General features: G+C 36.4%; 1 pseudogene; it reads left to right on the top strand.

Moving 5' to 3' along the window:
• Positions 1-4,367: 4,367 nt before the first annotated feature.
• Positions 4,368-5,557, top strand: LOC110335510 (annotated as a pseudogene).
• Positions 5,558-6,088: the final 531 nt, after the last annotated feature.

Raw genomic sequence — 6,088 nt, 5'->3', positions numbered from 1 at the left:
TCTGGGTATATGCCCAGAAGAGGTATTGCTGTATCCTCCAGTAGTACTATGTCCAATTTTCTGAGGAACGGCCAGACTGATTTCCAGAGTGGTTGTACAAGCTTGCAATCCCACCAGCAATGGAGGAGTGTTCCTATTTCTCCACAACCTCGTCACCATCTGCTGTTACTTGAATTTTTAATCTTAGCCATTCTGGCTGGAATGAGATGGAATCTCAGGGTTAAAACAAAGCTTATTGATTTAGATTTTTGGTTGTATAGAAAAAAATATAAATAGAGCACAGCTATTTTATAATCCATAAAATATAGATAAACCTAAATCATTTTATAATCCATAAGATATAGATAAACCTAAAACCCAGTCCATCAATTTTGTCATTAAGATAGAACATTGTCATCTATTCTAAATTTAAAGCCTTATCATGCTACACCTGACTCATGTCCTGGCTTTAGATTGTCTGCCATCTGAAAACTATCCTCTCAAATCTGTTCTCTCAAAATAAATACCCTGGGTTGGCTATGAGACTATAAGTAGTTTTTCAACATTGTCAGAAATCTGACAATGACCAACATTAAATGAAAATATATAGGACACCTAACACAGCTTTCGGAACTGAGACAAATTGTAGAGACAGCTGCCCACCTGTACAGCTCCAGGAAGTCAGGAAGATGGAGCATGTCTTCAGCCTTCTGGCCCGGGATCATCTGACAGACCTTAGAGATACAGGAATATTTAGTACTAGCCTATTCTGTCTTGGCAGAACTAAGCTGTTCTAACCTGTAAATTGTGTCCTTTCTAGAACAGTACATGTCTGCAGAAAAGATTGGCAATTTTTTTCCCTAGTGATGATATAGCTGCAAAGGTACAGCCTACCTGGTGGTAAGATGTTCAGTTTCCTCTTTGAATTCATGAATGTGAACCTGTTAGGAGCAGATTTGACTCAACAACAAGTGAATAAATAACATTAACTCTCATATTCTGTGGATTTCTGACATTTTTGAAAACCAACTATCTATATAAAGTAATCTGGACTGTTCTCCATTAACTACTCTCATCTATTTCTAATTAAAATCTCCGAAAATACCCTAACAATAAACTCACAGTCATGAATTTGCTATTTGGCCCTTAACTCACGGGCTTAAGCATCTCAGATCAGTTTATAATAACAGTTACAGAAGGATTGGGTCTAAGCCCTGTACTTTAAAAAAAAAAAATTGTATCAATAGAACAAATTTATATCAATGAAAACCTTGATTTTTGTATCAAAATAAATTCTGAACCAAAATAAGAAATTATGACTTCAATTTAATAACAATTAAAATGATTTCTACAAAATGAAATTATGACTATGCAATCAATTCTAGCTATTCCTCCCTGTTCCAATTATGACCATTTCTACATTCCCTAGAAAGACAACCTATAATAACCCCCTCCAATCCCAAAGCCCAGGGAACTGGGGCAACTACTCTTCATAACTTCTTCAAGCTGAATTTGGGCATTGAGATATTTTTAAGGTAGGTGGGGGAAAAAGAGTTTGTTGGTCTTAAGAAGGCCACACCAGTGATTGATTTGGTCTCTGATGTCTGTGTCTTGACTGGATCCGGTTAAAAGTTCAAGACATCCAGAGTTCAAGTGGAGACTCACCAAGGCTGTATATTCTATCATATACAAATCTAAAATAATCTCAAACAAAATGATCAAGATAACCTTTTTGTTTGATTCTCTGGAATCCAGTTCTTCAGGGAGGTCTCCTTCTATCAAATCTGATTCATATAACTCTGGAAAGTATAAATACCTTAATTATTTTTCCAACAACACAAAGACCAAACCTTTTTTCCCAAATCAGTATATCCTTGAGCCAGTAATCAGAAAACTCTTTATTTAGACCTCTCTCCCAGAGGATTAATATCACAAAATACACAATCACACCCATTTTGAAAATCAAAACAATCTAAAACAAATGAAGTAAACTAAGATACTGTATGTGCCTATAGTAAGCCTTTCCTATCATGCCAAGCAGGAAAAGACACTCAAGATTCCCATGAAACCCATGTTCACAGAATATGAGCTTCCTGTGGCTGGTTAAACAATCTATACCATCTTTCCATCTGGCTCTCTGCCCAGAGCCATAGACATATTTTATTAGTACCTTTATAATATCTGTCTGATTAACCTTCTACCTGGAGCCACAGACATAGATAATTAATACCTGTTCAAGGCAGGCAATGATTATCACTACACTTTCTATTCTGGAGTCAGTGACTAATATTCCCTATCATAGTTCAAGTTAAAACAATCCAAAACAAATGAAGTAAACTAAAATACTGTATGTGCCTATACTTAGTCCTTTCCTGTGCTGCCAAGAGGATATAAAATCCAGTATTCCCATGGTACCCATGTTAGACAGGATATGAGTATCCTGCGAGGCAAGTAAAGTGATTTTTTTTTACCATCTTTAAAGCAATTAATTCAAATTTTCACTAATATCTGCCTACAGGAAGTAGGTAGCTTTTATGTATTGAGCCCACTGCCTAGAGCAGCCATCTTGTTATACCATCTATCTGTTTGGCTCTCTGCCTGGAGCCACAGACATTTATTTTGTTAATACCTATTCACTGCCCTCTCTTCTTGAAGTCAGTGACTAATTTTCTCTATCCTGGTTCCAAACCACAGGTGAAATTCCCCACATGATTCGAACAAAATCTGTATATAAATCTATCCTAAAAGAAAATAATCCCAACTTTATAAATTCACAGTTCAATCAATCTTTGCCCCAAGAAATTGGCAACTTCCATTCTACAACTCTCTGACTTAGAGCAGCCTTCATTCCCCACAGAAGGGGAACTCAGAGCCTGCTCTATTTTTAAATTTCTGTGCTTGAGTCCACATGACTTATCTCTGCACTACCCAGATATGTTCTTAAAAAAAGAAAGAAAGAAAGAAAGAAAGAAAGAAAGAAAGAAAGAAAGAAAGAAAGAAAAGAAAAGAAATAAAACTCTCACTCTCAGGCAAATAATCTTAAATTTCTCTTGGATTCTTGCCCAACACATTGGTTTGCCACTTGATCTTCTATAGAAGATCTCAGCTATTAGGGGACTCCCCAATAAAGGCACCCCAGTTAAAAATACAGCTGTGTACCAGAGCATGACTGCTCAGAGGCTCAAGTCCTTGATGAGAATTCTCTGCACAGACTGCAGTGCCCTGGCTCTGCATAATGTCTAGCATAGAGAAGACAGCTATTCTATATAAGCTATCCCTCAGGAGGACTTTGTGATTGCCACAGATGGGGATAAAGATCTCATGTACTATTTTGGACAGAAAGCTGGGCCTCTCAGAGGTGGTCTTTNAATATATTCCTTGTTCATCCCCACATTTACATTTGTGTTTTACAAGAAATTCATTGTCTGGGAGAAAAGAGAGAAGGAAGAGGAGAGGAATATATATAAATATATAAATATATAAATATATAAATATATATATAATATATTAAATATTTTCACAAAGAAGTACAATATGAAAAATATATATTCCTTTGCTTTCCTTTTGTATTTTCATTTATGTGTATTATCTGTGAAAATATATTTCAGATATGTGTGAATACCTTCTGAGGTCAAAGAAGGAGTATGGTAGTCAATAACTATAGTTGTGAGAAGTTATGAATCATGTAACATGGGTGCAGAAAACCAAACTCATATCCTCAGCAAAAGCTGTAAATTTTCTTAATGACTGAGCCATCTCTTTAACCCTTTGAATCAAAACTTTGCTGATTATATATACCTAATTAGACAGTGTATCCTATTCTTTAAAAAGGAAGGTTCATATTCTTTGATTTTTTTTTCTTGTAAGTTTGGAAACTTTTATTCATTAAAACCATTTGGCCCTAAATGTTGTATTTGTGCTCATAAAAGTAAATAATGGGGTTAGTTTAATTAATGAAAATCATCCTTGTTCAGATATTTCTCTTTCGTCTTGACAGCCTTGAAAAATGATATTTTGAAGAATTTTCTTTTCATCCAAACTTGTTTGGATCCAATTTGTTAGGCCTTGGATTTTGTTTGTTTGTTTGGTTTGGTTGGTTTGGTTTGGTTTGGTAGATTGGTTAGTTGTTTGATTTTTGTTGTTGTTTGTTTTTGTTGTTTTAAGCTACTATGAATGATTGTCTTTCTCCTGGTTTCTTTCTATGTAAACTCATTATTGACATATAGAAATGATACTAATTTCTGTCTATTTGTATCCTACTATTTTGCTAAAAGTATTTATAATGTCTTAGAGTTTCCTGAAAAGAGTCATTGGAATATTTCAAAATTCCAAACAACATATGTGTGTAATAACAGATTGATAAATGTTGATACCCTACCAACAGGGTCATGGCACAATGTCTCACAAAAGGTTCTCTGCATCCCAGACATGAGTTCTTGGGTGTCTTACCTCAGAAGCGCAGCAGCAATCATTGTGATAAAGTGAAAAGCTTCCCCGAGGATGACCTTTCCAAGCCAGTCAACCTCACAACCTTCTTGGACTATAAGGATGGCATCACCCATATTATGCAAGTAGTTGATATACCAGGATCCAAAAAGAATAAAATTGTGGTTGCCGTAACCATTATGGAGACATCACCCATGGTATCTGTGGGCATTGTGGGATATGTAGATATCTTACTAGACTTCAGAACTTTTAAGATCATTTTTGCTAAGGATACTACTAATGTGTACAGAAGGTGTTTCTATAAGAATTGGCACAGATTCAAAAGGGCTTCTCCAAACACTGAAAGAAATGACAGAATGACCTGAGTAGGAGACAACTGGAGAAAGGCTTTAGCAGCACGAGGAAGTGATGTCAGGTCATCCATATTCTTGTGCACATACAAGTATGCCTGATTCCTCTTCACCAGAAGGACCACTTGATGAAAAGTCAGGAAACTGGGATCAACCCATCTGAGAACAAAGTCTGGACTGGGGGAAAGCTGAAGCAACAGGTCCCAAAGAATCAGGTGGTTAGATAGGATGAAATAACATTTACCAACCAGGAAACCAAGACAAAACCTTCCAAGGGATCACTAGTGACTGGCATAGCTAGAAAGCCTATCCACAAACTCACGGAGGGACACTCAGTGTTGCTTGTATTGGGGCCTGCACCCTGCCTGCGTAGTGTTCCCTGTGTCACAAGCTAGGTAGAAAGGCTACAATCAGACCACCAAGAAAAAGATGTATAAGATTTACCAGGGCTACTTTGTCAAGGATGACAAGCTTATCAAAACACAATTATTCCACGGATTGTTATCTATCTGATGAGCATATCAACACACTAGATGGCTTTGTCAATTATGGAGAGATGACCAAAGACTCTGTCATGCTGAAAGGCTTTGTAGTGGGAACCAAGAAGTGGGTGGTTTTCTCTTCAGTCCTTCCTAACGAAAACCAAATGGCAGGCTCTGGAGAAGACTAGCCTAAAGTTTATCAACAACCCATTCAAGTTTGTCCACAGATATTTCCAGACCCTGGAGAAGAAGAAAGCATGCATAGGACCATTCAAGAAAGACATGATTGCCAAAAATTAAATTGACAGGGTCATTTGCTTTGCAAAAGCTTTGCAGTTTCATGAGGTCCCATTTATCAATTATTCATCTTAGAACCTGAGCCACTCGTATTCTGTTCAGGAAATTGTCTTTGTACCAATGTATTTAATGCTATTTCCCACTTTCCCTTCTATATTCGATTCTATATTGAGGACCTTGATCCACTTGGACTTGAGTTTTATGCATGGTGATACATACAGATGTATTTGCATTCTTCCATCATTTGTTAAATATGTTTTTGGGTTTTTTCCATTGTATGATTTTGGCTTCCTTGTTAAAAATCAAATATCAATAGCTCTATGGGTTTATTTATGGGACTTCAGTTTGATTCCATTGATCAACCTATCTGTTTCTGTAACAGTTCTATGAAATTTTTATCACTATTGCTCTGTAGTGCAGCTTGAGGTCAGGGATGGTGATTCCTCCAGAAGTTCTTTTATTGTACAAAATTGTTTTAGCTATTCTGGGTTCTTCATTTTTCCATATGAAGTTGAGATTTGCTCTTTCTGTAAA

The sequence above is a fragment of the Mus pahari genome, chromosome 18 (assembly GCF_900095145.1).
Source record: "Mus pahari chromosome 18, PAHARI_EIJ_v1.1, whole genome shotgun sequence".
NCBI classification, from domain to species: Eukaryota; Metazoa; Chordata; class Mammalia; order Rodentia; family Muridae; genus Mus; species Mus pahari.
The sequence above is the reverse complement of the archived record's forward strand: the minus strand, read 5'-3'. Positions and strand labels throughout refer to the sequence as shown.